Source organism: Schistocerca serialis, chromosome 1 (genome assembly GCF_023864345.2).
Source record: "Schistocerca serialis cubense isolate TAMUIC-IGC-003099 chromosome 1, iqSchSeri2.2, whole genome shotgun sequence".
NCBI classification, from domain to species: domain Eukaryota; kingdom Metazoa; phylum Arthropoda; class Insecta; order Orthoptera; family Acrididae; genus Schistocerca; species Schistocerca serialis.
Window position 1 is genome coordinate 806,916,975 of NC_064638.1, and position 16,080 is coordinate 806,933,054.

The following is a 16,080-nucleotide window of genomic DNA, read 5'->3' on the forward strand; positions in this document are numbered from 1 at the left end:
CCTAACCGGAGGCGCGTTAGGAGTACCTCCTGCCGCAACAACAGCCGGAAGGAGGAACGCCACAGCTGTGTTGTTCGTTTCATCGACTTCAGCTTGTTGTTCCTCAAACTCCTCCCACAGACGCATGATCCTGTGTCTCGACAGCGAGGTAACTGCATGTTCAGGGGTAGGAAATTCGGAAACTGTATTTTCCAAGCAGGCATTCTTAGCTGCTTCATTATCCCGAATTCACTCGTGGAATGGTACCCAGCAGAACGACACGTCCTTTGTAACTGGAAAATGGTGCCGAGAATCATCTGAATGAAGTTTTTTGCTGTGTGCACGGTGATGAATAGCCTCAAGGGTACTTAGGAACTCGGTCCAGATGAGGTATTTGGTAGCATATTTACATCGTATCTATTCCAGTGATCTCAATAAAGCACATAATTCAGAGCCATACACTGTGTGCCTATTAGCTAAGCTCATCTTGCCATGCTCTGGAAAAAGCACAGCGCAGCCTATGGATTTCACTTACTTAGACCCATGAGCGCAAACTATAACATACACAGTGTTCAGATAAAATAAGTAAAACGTCGTTTTAAAAAACATAGTCCAGGGCATAATTCATTTTGGACACTGATAAATCTAAAAATAACTCTGTGTCTTCTTATTAACCAGGGTGGCGAACGACTCCAAACACGATAAAGCACAGAGATACGATCCGCGTTAAGAACAACTGGGCCCTGTTGCGTGCGAAACCAGCATGGCCAAGTCGCTCGTTGTGCATTTCTGAATGGTCGTTCCATTGGAGGACGAGAGCCGATGGGGTCCCGGGTTGACGAGCAGTGCTCAAGTACCTGTCGAGAGAGGATTTTGGGAGTTACCTCCATCGTGTGTGGATTGCGCTACAGTTCCCAGCAATTTGTCACCAGTGTAGTTGTATACTAGTGGGTTACATTTATTCTCGTTCAGGGTCTACTAACAATCCTCTGTTGGTCATTCACCAAATCAGTATTGCCTTCTGGCGTTGCTTGTTTGTTATAGACAACCGCATTACCTATGAACAGTCTTAAGAGCATTCGATACTTTCTTCTAGATCACTTATGTATATTGTAAACAGTAAAGGTTCTCTCACGCTTTCTTCTGTATTTCTATATTTCCGGAAAGCTTTTGACACCATTTCTCACAAGCGACTTCTAATCAAGCTGCGGGCCTATGGGGTATCATCTCAGTTGTGCGACTGGATTCGTGATTTCCTGTCAGGAAGGTCGCAGTTCGTAGTAATAGACGGCAATTCATCGAGTAAAATTGAAGTGATATCAGGTGTTCCCCAGGGAAGCGTCCTGGGACTTCTGCTGTTCCTGATCTATATAAATGACCTGGGTGACAATCTGAGCAGTTCTCTTAGGTTGTTCGCAGATGATACTGTACTCGTAATTTACCGTCTAGTAAGGTCATCCGAAGACCAGTATCAGTTGCAAAGGGATTTAGAAAAGATTGCTGTATGGTGTGGCAGGTGGCAGTTGACGCTAAATAAAGAAAAGTGTGAGGTGATCCACATGAGTTCCAAAAGAAATCCGTTGGAATTCGATTACTCGATAAATAGTACAATTCTCAAGGCTGTCAATTCAACTAAGTACCTGGGTGTTAAAATCACGAACAACTTCAGTTGGACAGACCACATAGATAATATTGTGGGGAAGGCGAGCCAAAGGTTGCGTTTCATTGGCAGGACACTTAGAAGATGCAACAAGTCCACTAAAGAGAGAGCTTACACTACACTCGTTCGTCCTCTGTTAGAATGTTGCTGCGCGGTGTGGGATCCTTACCAGATGGGATTGACGGAGGACATCGAAAGGGTGCAAAAAAAGGGGAGAGAGTGTGGCAGATATGATACGCGAGTTGGGATGGAAGTCATTAAAGCAAAGACGTTTTTCGTCGCGGCGAGAACTATTTACGAAATTTCAGTTACCAACTTTCTCTTCCGAATGCGAAAATATTTTGTTGAGCCCAACCTACATAGGTAGGAATGATCATCAAAATAAAATAAGAGAAATCAGAGCTCGAACAAAATGGTTTAGGTGTTCGTCTTTCCCGCGCGCTGTTCGGGAGTGGAATGGTAGAGAGATAGTATGATTGTGGTTAGATGCACCCTCCGCCAAGCACTTAAATGTGAATTGCAGAGTAATCAAGTAGATGTAGATGTAGACGTATTGCATTCTACCTGCAAGGAATTATTGAATTCAGTCGCAAATCTGCTCCGATATCTGTAGGCTCGTACTATTTTTTCACTAAAGGGTAGTGCTGGGCAGTGTCGAAATCCTTCCTGAAGTCAAGGGATACGGTAATGACCCGAGCGCCGTTGTCTGCATCTCTGTGTTTCTCATTGAGGAAGAAAGCGAGCTGAGTTTTACACGATCTGTGTTTACGGTATCAAAGTTGATTTTTATAGAGGAGATTTTGGTCATAATTCTTGAACATGAAACAATGTCCCATAACTCTACTGGCCTAAGATTATGTGCATCTGTCCTACGATCCTGCTTGAAAACGGGAATGACCTGCGCTTTTTTTCTTATCGCTAGGTACCATTCGTCGCTCCAGCGAGCTATAAAAAACGAATGTTAGAAGGGGAGCAAGTTCTTTCGGATAATCTTTGTAGAATGGTACAGATATCTCATCTGGTCCTGATGCGTTTCCACTACCAAGTCTTTCTCATTGAGGAACAAAGCGAGCTGAGTTTTACGTGATCTGTGTTTACGGTATCCACGTTGATTTTTATAGAGGAGATTTTGGTCATAATTCTTGAACATGAAACAATGTCCCATAACTCTGTTGGCCTAAGATTATGTGCATCTGTCCTACGATCCTGCTTGAAAACGGGAATGAACTGCGCTTTTTTTTCCAATCGTTAGATACCACTCGTCGCTCCAGCGAGCTATAAAGAACGCATGTTAGAAGGGGAGCATATTCTTTCGGAAAATCTTTGTAGAATGTTATAGATATCTCATCTGGTCCTGATGCGTTTCCACTATCAAGCGATTGTAGTTGCTTTCGTATTGCGCGATCGCTTATCGTAGATAATGAATAGAGGATTTCGAACCATTTACTGATTTTACGTACGACCAAAACCTCTTAGGTTTTCACTAGGGTCAGTTGACAAAATTTTATTTTCAATGTCAATGAACGCTTCTCTCATTGTTCTCCTTACGCTCATTTTCGCTTCGTTCAGCATTTGTCTGTCACCTGTGATGAAGCTGTCTTTGATTAATAGCTGTTTTCTAACGCGGCTCTTAAACCACGATGAGTCTCCCTTCCCTGTGCATACCTGACGACTCTGATAGCTCCGAGTCTTTGGGGCAGATACTCGGTTGCGGCTCCATGGGATTTAGACATCGTCACTCGGCCAACTTTAACATTTTGTATAAGCACGTCCCTCGGTCCACGCCGTCTCTGTTGGAAAAACGTCGCTCCTTTCTCCTTATTGGCAGTAAATTTAATGAGGATCATATAGGGCTCGATGTCTTCCGCGACCACTGCTTGCGCCTCCATTGTGAGATGATAAAGCACTAGAACGTGGCTGTACATAATCGCGCGACCAACGTATTTACGTGTTTACTTTTACGAATGACTCGTACGCTACGCACTCTGGCGGGCGCCCCTGTCAATGAGTGTGAAGGAGGCCCGCAATCAGAGAGCGTGCGGCGCGGCGGCCGGGCCCCGGCGTGGCACCGTTAAGGCTCCCGAGGCTCTGCCCCCGCATTCCTCACTAATTGGACGTCTGCCGCCCCCTCCCCCCCCCCCCCACCTATGGCACGGCTCCCTCCGCCCATCGACAGTTGTCAGCCGCCGCCGCGCGCGCCTCACACAGGAAGACGCGCTGACGTCACACCGCACTGCAGCTTCCGGAGCGCACCGCACATCCCTGTCTCGTCGTGTTTATTAACTTTCTCCGGACACTAACCGTTCAGCCAGACTCAGATATTACAATCAGCAACGCCTATTTTAAAGTATGTTCAAAATTACTTCAGGGTTGACAGTTCCGCAGGACCACGTAGAGGTACAGAGCAGAGTTGTCACGTTGTTGTTGTTGTTGTTGTTGTCTTCAGTCCTGAGACTGGTTTGATGCAGCTCTCCATACTACTCTATCCTGTGCAAGCTTCTTCATCTCCCAGTACTTACTGCAACCTACATCCTTCTGAATCTGCTTAGTGTATTCATCTCTTGGTCTCCCTCTACGATTTTTACCCTCCATGCTGCCCTCCAATGCTAAATTTGTGATCCCTTGATGCCTAAAAACATGTCCTACCAACCGATCCCTTCTTCTAGTCAAGCTGTGCCACAAGCTTCTCTTCTCCCCAATTCTATTCAATACCTCCTCATTAGTTATGTGATCTACCCATCTAATCTTCAGCATTCTTCTGTAGCACCACTTTTTGAAAGCTTCTACTCTCTTCTTGTCTAAACTATTTATCATACACGTTTCACTTCCATACATGGCTACACTCCATACAAATACTTTCAGAAACGACTTCCTGACATTTAAATCTATACTCGATGTTAACAAATTTTTCTTCTTAAGTAAAGCTTTCCATGCCATTGCCAGTGTACATTTTATATCCCCTCTACTTCGACCATCATCAGTTATTTTGCTCCCCAAATAGCAAAACTCCTTTACTACTTTAAGTGTCTTATTTCCTAATCTAATTCCCTCAGCATCACCCGACTTAATTCGACTACATTCCATTATCCATTCTCACGTACTGCAAGCTTAATCTTACGTTCCCTTCAACTGTCTCAAGCAGACAAACTATTCACTGCACACATACGAAATTTGCATCTATGTGTTCTAGCAGAGCAGTTCTGCGTTTTCATTATAGTTTCACAGTATACTGCGAGGGAGTGTTGAAAAGTAACGCCTCCGAATTTTTCATGTGAAAACTCTAAACTTTTTTTAAATGAAACAAGCGTCATTAACATTCTACATCTTTATTCTTCATGTCTACATATTTCCACCCTTCTGCCACCAGAGGGCTCCCGATTGTAGGGTGTAACATGGCAGCGTGAGAAACAGCGTGCTGTAATCTAGTTTCGAATTCGAAGAGGTCGTCCGCACACGGATCACCTTGTCCTTCACCATGACATCTGCAACAATCCGGTACCTTGCGTGGCTGTCATCGATCATCCTTCATACAGTCCCGACATGGCTTTATCCGATTTTCATCTGTCCCCAAAACTTAGGGAATATCTACGACAGCCGGCCAGTGTGGCCGTGTGGTTCTAGGCACTTCAGTCTGGAACCCCATGACCGCTACGGTAGCAGGTTCGAAACCAGCCTCGGGCATGGATGTGTGTCATGTCCTTAGGTTAGTTAGGTTTAAGTAGTTCCAAGTTCTAGGGGACTGATGACCACAGATGTTAAGTCCCATAGTGCTCAGAGCCATTTGAACCAAATACCTACGAGGTCTTCAGTTTGGTAGTGCTGAAGCGGTGCAACTCTGAGGTTGTAGCTCCGTCAATAAAGTCAATCATTCGACAGTGACGGTGTCAAAAAACTAGTTTCTCGTTGGGAGAAATGCGCTCGTCGCCAGGGTGACTATGTTGAGAAATAAATACACTGAAGAGTCAAAGAAACTGGTGGACCCGCCTAATATCGTGTAAGGTTCCCGCGAGCACCCAGAAGTGCCGAAACACGACGTGACATGGACTCGATTGGGGTCTGAAGTAGTGTGGAGAGAATTGACACCATGAAGCCTGCAGAGCTGTCCATAATGCAGTAAGAGTACGAGGAGATGGATATCTCTTCTGAACAGCACGTTGCGAGGCATCCCAGATAAGTTTAATAATGTTCATGTCTAGGGAGTTTGGGGGCCAGCGAAAGTGTTTAAAATCAGAAGAGTGTTCCTGGAGCCACTCTGTAGCAATTGTGGACGTGTGGTGTGCCGTAGTGTCCTGCTGGAATTGCACAGGTCCGTCGGAATGCACAATGGACATGAATGGATGCAAGTGATCAGACAGGATGCTTACGTACATGTCACCCGTCAGAGTCGTATCTAGACGTATCAGGGGTCCCATATCACTCCAACTGCACTATTACTGAGCCTCCACTAGCTTCAACAGTCACCTGATGACATGCAGGGCCCATGGATTGATGAGGTTGTCTCCATACCCGTACACTCGATACAATTTTAAACGAGACTCGTCCGACCAGGCTACATGTTTCCAGTCATCAACAGTCCAGTGTCGGTGTTGACGGGCCCAGGCGAGGCGTAAAGCTTTGTATCGTGCAGTCATCAAGAGTACACGAGTGGGCCTTCGGCTCCGAAAGCCCATATCGACGATGTTTCGTTGGATTGTTCGCACACTTACACTTGCTGTTGGCCCACCACTGAAATCTACAGCAATTTGCGAAAGAATTGCTCTTCTGTCACGTTGAACGATTCTCTTCAGTCGTCGTTGGCCTCATTCTTGCAGGATTTTCTCCGGCCACAGTGATGTCGGAGATTTGATGTTTTACCGGATTTCTGATATTCACGGTAACGTGAACTGGTCGTACGGGAAAATCCCCACTTCATCGCTACCTGTTTCCCATCGCTAGTGCGCCGACTATAACACCACGTTCAAACTCACTTAAATCTTAATAACCTGCCATTGTGGTAGCAGTAACCGACCTAACAACTGTGCCAGACACTAGTTGTCTTATATAGGCGTTGCCGCCCGCAGAGCATATTCTGCCTGTTTACATACACCTGTATTTGAAGACGCGTGCCTATACCAGTTTCTTTGGCGCTTCAGTGTATAATAAAGCATGGGTAACAGAGTGCAACTAATTAAGTGTGTTGATGCTGTGGGAATAGGATTAGAAAATGAAGTGAGGGGAGCAAGATCTGACTTTAATGTCCCATCGCCGATCAGGTCATTGATGATGGGGCACAATCTCTGAAAGGAGCCATCCCGACATTCGCCTTTAGCGATTTAGGGAAATGATGAAAAAATCAACATCTGTATGGCAATACGCCATATTTGAGCCGTGGTCCTACCGAATACGAATCTATTGTCTTACCACTGGTCCACCTCACCCGGTACACGAGGAAATGACATACTGAAGCTACACCGTTTTTTTGCTATTTTCGGAGTTTTACTTTTTTCGGAGTAAAATAACAGACGATGGCAGAGATAAAGAATGTAGTATACATACAGGCAATAGTAAGAAAAGCTCTCCTAAAAAAGAGAAATAAGCTCTCCGGACAAAAAATTTGCCATCCCAGTGTGCACGAGCAGACGAATTGTTAAGCGTTTACAGATGGCGCAGCGGTCAAGTCACGTCGTCAACCGTGCGCGCACTTCCTCTACGTGAGCATCAGACACTATCGGTAAGACATTCGTGTTTCAGACGGACATTGTACATAAACGTCACAGAATGGCAAAAAAAGAAAATAGTGCTTGGCCGTGCCCATGGCCTTACAGAGTGTGAAGTTGCTGGATTTGTTGGTATTCCCCAACGGATTGTTCGTGTCCACAATCAGTGATGTAACATACGTGGCAACGAAACACGGTGTTAGAACTATGGTCGGAAAAAGATTCTGACTGAGAGGGACCGGAGAAGCGTATCACGGCTTATGAATCAAGGTCACTTGCAAACCCGAAGGAACTGCTGCCTGTTAGCGAGAGAACATTGAAACGGAAACTGCACACAAAGAACATTTGGAGTCGGTTACCTTGCAAGAAGCCGTTGCTCACACAGGTATATAAAGACGAAAGCAGCAAAGTTCATCAGACTGCAAGAAAATGTGAACGGTTTTCTGAACACTCCCCAAGCAATTACATCTCGATCAGCGTGCAGTATCAACTGACGTGAATCGCGTAGAAAATCTGTAGGACGTGTTGCAACAATGTGTAAAACGCAGACATCAGCATCCGCATAATTTGGTGGAATTGCGCTATCAAATCCTCAGCGAATGGCTTAAGCTGGACACGACGTACCTGCAGAACCTTGTGGAATCACTTCCTAACCGAATTCAGATGATAATCAAGTCCAGGGGCGGAAGCACACGCTGTTAAATGATGCTCGTAATGATTTTTCTAGGGGCTACTAATTTTTTGTCCGATGAGCTTATGTCACACATACGAATTTACTTTTATTAAATAACATTCTGGTCTCACAAGACGAAGGTGATTCTACTGTTATTAATAATTGACAGGTTACACCTTAAAATTGTCTTTATTCTAGTAGATGTAAAGACATCATCAGATTTTCACAAAACAAAATGGACGAAAGTGCAATAATTATTATTAATTACAAAATATGAGTGCATGAATATGAAAGCACTACACCCATTCGGCTTGTTATGAAGTAATCTATCACAGCCATGGCATCAACATACCTGTCACATTATAAAAAATGCCGTTCCTATTCTATACAACACACAGCGCAGAAGCATGCTCGGCTTAAACAGTACAAATTATAATGTAAGGTGGTCATGCCATTTTGTATTGTACACTACTGGCCATTACAATTGCTACACCACGAAGTTGACGTGCTATAGAGGCGAAATTTAACCGACACGAAGAAGATGCTGTGATATGCAAATGATTAGCTTTTCAGAGCATTCACACAAGATGGCGACACCTACAACGTGCTGACCGGCGTTGCCTGGTGAAACGTTGTTGTGATGCTTCGTGTAAGGAGGAGAAATGCGTAGCATCACGTTTCGGACTTTGATAAAGATCGGATTGTAGCCTATCGCGATTGCGGTTTATCGTATTGCGACATTGCTGCTCGCGTTGGCCGAGATCCAATGACTGTTAGCAGAATATGGAATCGGTGGGTTCAGGAGGGTAATACGGAACGCCGTGCTGGATCCCAACGGCCTCGTATCACTAGCAGTCGAAATGACAGGCATCTTATCGCATGGCTGTAACGGATGGTGCAGCCACGTCGCGATCCCTGAGTCAACAGATGGGGACGTTTGCAAGACAACAACCATCTGCACGAACAGTTCGACGACGTTTGCAGCAGCATGGACTATCAGCTCGGAAACCGTGGCTGCAGTTACCCTTGACGCTGCATCACAGACAGCAGCGTCTGCGATGGTGTACTCAACGACGAACCTGGGTGCACGAATGGCAAAACGTCATTTTTTCGGATGAATCCAGGTTCTGTTTACAGCATCATGATGGTCGCATCCGTGTTCGGCGACATCGCTGTGAACGCACACTGGAAGCATGTATTTGTCATCGCCATACTGGCGTATCACCCGGCGTGATGGTATGGGGTGCCATTGGTTACACGTCACTGTCACCTCTTGTTCGCATTGACGGCACTTTGAACAGTGGACGTTACATTCCAGATGTGTTACGACCCGTGGCTCTATCATTCATTCGACCCCTGCGAAATCCTACATTTCAGCAGGATAATGCACAACCGCATGTTGCAGGTCCTGTACGGACCTTGCTGGATACAGAAAATGTTCGACTGCTGCTCTGGCCAGCACATTCTCCAGATCTCTCACCAACTGAAAACGTCTGGTGGCCGAGCAACTGGCTCGTCACAATACGCCAGTCACTACTCTTGATGAACTGTGGTATCATGTTGAAGCTGCATGGGCAGCTGTACCTGCACACGCCATCCAGGCTCTGACTCAATGCCCAGGCGTATCAAGGCCGTTATTACGGCCAGAGGTGGTTGTTCTGGGTACTGATTTCTCAAGATCTATGCATCCAAACTGCGTGAAAATGTAATTACGTATCAGTTCTAGTATAATATATTTGTCCAATGAATACCCGCTTATCATCTGCATTTCTTCTTGATGTTGCAATTTTAATGGTCAGTAGTGTATGTTATGTCATCGATGTGCACGTCAGAGAGAGAACAAGTTACGTTACTGTTAAACAATCTTTGGTATCTTTGGTCTTGTCGTGGCACAGTCTTCGCTTCTGCGCAGTCTTACACATTCTTAGACGAAGTGCGGTAGCTGATGGAAGTATTTAGTAGTGCTGTGTGGACTTGCGATTGTGTCTTTCAAAGACATGACAGCAAGGATGATTACGCGTATAATGTTTATAATGAGAGGTGAAAGGAATATTAATTTTGAAGAATGTGATTGTTCTTGAAGAGAAGAAGAGTGAGGTAAGACTGTACCACTGCACACCTAATTTGTCGGAATGATTATCGCCAGCCAGTTAACTTGCTCAGCCCTGAAAGAAAGATCACCCCGCTTCCCTTAGTCATGTATTAACATATTAAATGATTAAGCTGTTTGATTTTTATAGAAATTCTCTGTTAACATTGTACCCTCTTTAAATAATTGTTCACTTTGTTAAGCATAGTATTGTTCAGACCAATGTTACGTGTGAAGATCACGCGAATCTTTACTCTGTCTTTTTAAATATATATTTCATTCTAAAATAGTTGTCTTGGAATATCATTTCATAGGAATGGTTACTCTTCCCACCACACTGTTTATCATTACGCATTACCGCATGCAACAGTTTGAATGTGTATTTAGAAACAGAAATGTAGCTTAGCCGCTGCCTGCTTGCTGTTTCCTGTTGTGCTTTCTAGAGATCTGCAACAATGTTGTCAAGACTCGAGGTACGTGGAAATTTTGATTAGGGCCAAACAATTGTTTTTACTTCCGTTGTGCGTTTAATTCAAAGACAAGCTGTATTCAGATTAGTTACAGTTCAGTTCAAATTAGGTTCAGCTTAGTCAAAGGTTAGCATATGAGTGTAAGTTGGATAACAGTTTGTGAATACATAGTGGGAGGTAAAGTTGGGCTAAATTTCATACAGAAACAAATATAGTAGAGAGGTTATGAAATCTTTATCTTAGTACCTTCGTCAAGATGAAGGAATTCATTGAAATCAAAATACAGATCGGTAAATGTACTCCTTGATCGAAACCAGATGTAAGTGGTATCTTAATGCGTAACTACTAAAGGGAGTAACTGACCTGCTACTAACGCAAAAAAACACACTCAGTCTTAAGCCATAGAAGTTAATAAGTACTGTAATGAGCCGTTATGAATGCTATATCACGTTAATGGAACTTAAATCATATACGTTAACAGTTCTTACAAAGTATAAGCCACCAACATCAATTAAATTTAATTGTTCAATTAAAAGGGCTTTCATGAGGGTCCATAGCATTAACTCAAGCATCATAAACGTGGAACTCGCAAGTACACAGAACAGTGTTCTGACCACGACTGACATTTACAACTTACTGAGGACACTGCACAGGTGGTGTTCGTAGCCAACCACAACAGAACAACCAACAGGCTATGTATTTACGTTCAAACACGCTTTTCTCGCCATGTTTCCATATTTTAGTCCAACCCCTGTATGTCAGCCGTACTCTCTAACGAGATCGCATTATCTGTTCGATGCTCACCCGACTTATTTAGTGGTCTCAAGCAAGCAAACGAGTGGCTGCGTTTGAAATCTGGTGTTAATATCCTACATATTTTCCATGTAGCCTCGAGTGTTACGGATATCACAGAGACTATCAAGTAACGGTGAAATGGGACACCTGTTATAATAGTGACAAAAGATTATCCCAGAATAGAATTTAGCGGTCAAAAATTACGAGGGCGTGCTAAATAGTAATACAGTATCTCCGAATGTTCTGTTCTGAAAATCAGTCGAGGTATTACATGTCGTGCATATTACTCGGCCGACTTCCCCACTTTACTAACGTAAGTTGCAAACCTCTGCTGCTAGCGGACTTCAAATTGTAGTAACGTAACTATGTCGGTGCGTGATAAACAACTCAGGAAACTGAAAGCACGGATTCGAAGAGTTCGCCCACATATGGAACATCCTCTCCTTCAATGGACACTTCACTACGACAATGCCAGAACATACACGAGCCCCGCGACATCTGCAACAATCCGTAACCTTGGGTTCATTGTCACTGATCATTCTCCATACAACCCCGATGTGGCTCCATCCGATTTATACCTGTTTCCAAAACTTAAAGAACATCTCGATGACTTCACTTTAATAATGATGAAGCGGTGCAAGTAAAGCCGAACTTGTGACTCTGTTGACAGAGTCAAACATTCTACAGTGACGTATCTACAAACTGGTCTCTCTTTGGGAGAAATATGTTCGTCACCAAGGTGACTATATTGAGAAATAAGTATGCAGACATGAAGAATAAAGATACAGAATGTTAATAAAGTCTGTTTCATTTAAAAATCTTTAAGAGCTTCCGCGTAAAAAAGTCGAAGGCATTTCTTTTAAGCACACCCTCGTAATTCAAGACGTTTTCTATTGAATGGAAGGCGTATTGCTTGTTATTGAGTTTTTTTTGAATTTGTGAAATAATACTAATGCATCACGTGAGTTTTTTTCAAAGGTACATGCTAGCATCTTCAAACAATTTATACTGTAAATATGATAGTAAGCTACTGTGAGGTACTTTGCATGTGCTCGATCTCATCGTTCATCAGTCATAAGCCGAGTTCCGTCAATTCCATCATGAGTAAGAGGCTTCAGGAAAGTAGAAACGAGTGAAGTTATACAGCAACATGGAGGAACAACCATTGCAGGCAAGCTTTGTAATGTTTTTTATGTACCACATTGGTATTTTTTATATTTTTTTATCTGTTACACAATTATACGTGATATTACGCTTCAAGATGCCGCAATAGATTAAAATAGGGCTCACCAGCGCGTTTTGTACAAAAAGTTTTATATAATGCGTCAATATGCTATACTTATCGTAACGATGATCATGACTCAGATAACAGCCTTAATACATTTGACCATAACACAGACCTCGAGCTGCTTAACACACATTCGGTGATCATTGAAGATATATCATTGTAAGTCACATAATACGATTTTCATATTTTTAATCTCTATGTACGATGACATTATCACTGTAACGTTAACAGTTTACCACTTTATGTATATTTTATAAGAAATATGAAATTCTTTACATTGTATTTTGAAGACTTAATCTTACATTGTTAGACTGCTGCTGTCTGGAGGCGCCTCAAAACACGGCCCGGTACACAGTTTTAATCTGTCAGGAAGTTTCATATCAGCGCACACTCCGCTGCAGAGTGAAAATCTCATTCTGGAAATATCCCCCAGGCTGTGACTAAGCCATGTCTCCGCAGTATCCTTTCTTTCAGGAGTGCTAGTTCTGCAAGTTTCGCAGGAAAGCTTCTGTAAAGTTTGGAAGGTAGGAGACGAAGTACTGGCAGAAGTAAATCTGTGAGGACGAGGCGTGAGTCGTGCTTGGGTAGCTCAGTTGGTAGAGCACTTGCCCGCGAAAGGCAAAGGTCCCGAGTTCGAGTCTCGGCCCGGCACACAGTTTTAATCTGCCAGGAAGTTTCATATCAGCGCACACTTCGCTGCAGAGTGAAAATCTCATTCTAGTAAGCGACTGCTTTTGCCTTGCCACATTGCTTTTTCTATATCTTTACCGATTTCGGAGAATAGTATCAGAAATCTATACTCGTATACTGGAAACTTAAAACATGTTTCATATGGGTATTACAGTTAACTACAATATACATCGCGAAGTACTGCTATTGTAATAAATTTTAGAGTGAATGGCTAATTAGGTATTCTGTTCCTTTACTTCTGAATATCTGCGGATTTTGACTTTCTGCCTTGATTTTGCCGGAATCACATCCTGCTAATAAGTTTTCATCAGAATAGAAAACGTCATGATCAAGCCGCAAAGTCTATATGTAAATTATTTTGACCTTATAAGTATTGGGCTTGCAAGTATCACATTTCATACAAAATGTGTTCTTATCATTAATCACGTATTTCACTCGGTAGTAAACGATTTGGAAAGTGAGTGAAGAAACCTCAAGGTCCCTCAAGCGGCTTTTAAAACTCTCGGTTAGCGAACTTGTTACAACACTAGCGAACCCGGCAATGCTTCGCTATTGGTGAATGTGTATAGGAACTGAATACACGTCCTAATCCCCTTCTCTTTCTGTCCATCCCCTCCTCGCCCTCTCTCTGTTCATTCCCTATTCCTCCTCTCTCTGTCTATCTCCTACCCCTTCCTTTATTGTCCATCACCTCTTTTCCTCTTTCTTGATTCGCATTCATTGTTATTGCAAACTAAACCTTGGCTGGGAACTGAAGATAATCCCTGGGAACTGAATAGATAATCCTGTCTGCATGTCAGCATCATGAGAAAGATTTATAAGTGCAAAGCAGACAAAACTAAGCTTCTTGGTTGGCTAGTTAATGTACTAGTGTCTACTAACTATCTGGACACTAGGAATTTTATACACAGAGTTGCATTTAGTGTGCGCCCTTTGATCTCTGCTTGTCGTACTTGCAAGTCATTTTTAATAGTTGGAAATGCACGTCATTGTTATTAGTTTGTAAAATTAAGAGGTAAGCTGAAGCTTACTGGCAGATTAAGACTGTGTGCCGGATCGAGACTCGAACTCGAGACCTTTGCCTTTCGCGGGCAAGTGCTCTAACATATGAGCTACCCAGGCACGATTCACAAGCCCTCCTTACAACTTCAATTCTGCCAGTACCTCGTCTCCTACCTTCCAAACTTCACAGAAGCTCTTCTGCGAAACCTCGCAGAACCGGCACTACTGGAAGAAAGGATATTGCGGAGAGGGGTCGTGAGTCTTGCTTGGGTAGCTCACTTGGTAGAGCAGTTGCCTGCGAAAGGCAAAGGTCCCGAGTTCGGGTCTCGGTCTGGCACACAGTTATAGCCTGCGAGGAAGTTTCATATCAGCGCACACTGCGCTGCAGAGTGAAAATCTCATTCACGATGTAAGCTCTTTGCTACAAATCAGATATAAGTCCGTTCCAGAGTTCTTCTATCTGTGTCTAGTATGGACGTGTTTAGACTTTTTATCAGTCATCAGCAGCTATCATAGTTTTTGGGTAGTTCTCCTAAGTCTTTAGCAAATCATTTGTGTTCTTCACTATACTTAATACTTTCCTAATTTGAATTTAGTTCTATTCAGGAGACAACGCTGGTTAATTTCACGCTTTGTTTTTAATTCTGAAGGTATGACCTCGTATTGTACACTGAAGAGCCAAAGAAACTGGTACACCTGTCTAATAACGTGAAAGGCCCTGCGATCACGCAGAAGTGCCGCAACACAACGTGGCATGGACTCGACTAATGTCTCAAGCAGTTCTGGAGGGAATTGACACAACGAATCCTGCAAGGCTGTCCATAAATCCCTAAGAGTACGGGAGGGTGGAGATATCTTCTCAACAGCACTTTGCAAGCCATCCCAGATGTTCATGTCTGGGGAGTTTTTTGGGCAGCGGAAGTGTTTAAACTCAGAACAACACTCCTGGAGCCACTCAGTAGCAATTCTGGACGCGTGGTGTATCGCTTTGCCCTGCTGGAACTGTCCGAGTCGATTGAAATCTGCTGCAATTTACGGAGGGTTTGCACTTCCGTCACGTTGAACGATTCTCTTCAGTCGTCGTTGGTCCCTTCTTGCAGGATCTTTTTCCGGCCGCAGCGATGTCGGAGATTTGATGGTTTCCCGGTTTCCTGATATTAACGGTACACTCGTGAAATGATCGTACGGGAAAATACCCACTTTATCGCTACCTCGGAGATGCTGTGTCACATCACTCGTGCGCCGACTGTAACACCACGTTTAAACTCAGCTAAATCTTGATAAACTGTCATTATAGCAGCAGTAAACTATCTAACAACTGCAACAGGCACTTGTTGTCTTATATAGGCGATTACATATCTCTGTATTTGAATACGCATGCCTATCCAGTTCCTTTAGCGCCTCAGAGTATAAGGGGCGATCAAAAATTTCGGCATGGGGCCGTTGCTGCACGGTATGTGCAGCGCAGCGCGAGTTCGATGCGTTCATATAAGAAAAGACATGTTGGCAAGGAAATAGTGTGCCATTTATGTCTTTCCGACGTGCGGGAACGTGATCTATAGAGACGTTATTACGAAACGCGTCCAAACAGGACCAACGTGCTGTTATTCTTGCCTACCGAAGAACGAACAACGGTAGACATGCACCGAAGAAAGAAGAATGCGGGAGCATGTCTGTCGAAAATCATCGTTGTGCAATGGCACGGCCAGTTCCGTGCTGCTGCTTCATGATAACGCAG

At 43.7% G+C, this 16,080-nt stretch overlaps 1 protein-coding gene and 1 non-coding gene across 2 annotated transcripts in view; one reads left to right on the forward strand and one right to left on the reverse strand.

Moving 5' to 3' along the window:
- The window catches only part of LOC126484065 (uncharacterized), a 479,398-nt gene that overhangs the window by 130,682 nt on the left and 332,636 nt on the right, over nt 1-16,080 (reverse strand). The window lies entirely within an intron of this gene.
- Trnas-cga (transfer RNA serine (anticodon CGA)) lies at nt 13,228-13,302 on the forward strand. Its single transcript has one exon. It is a non-coding gene; the product is annotated as a tRNA-Ser (tRNA).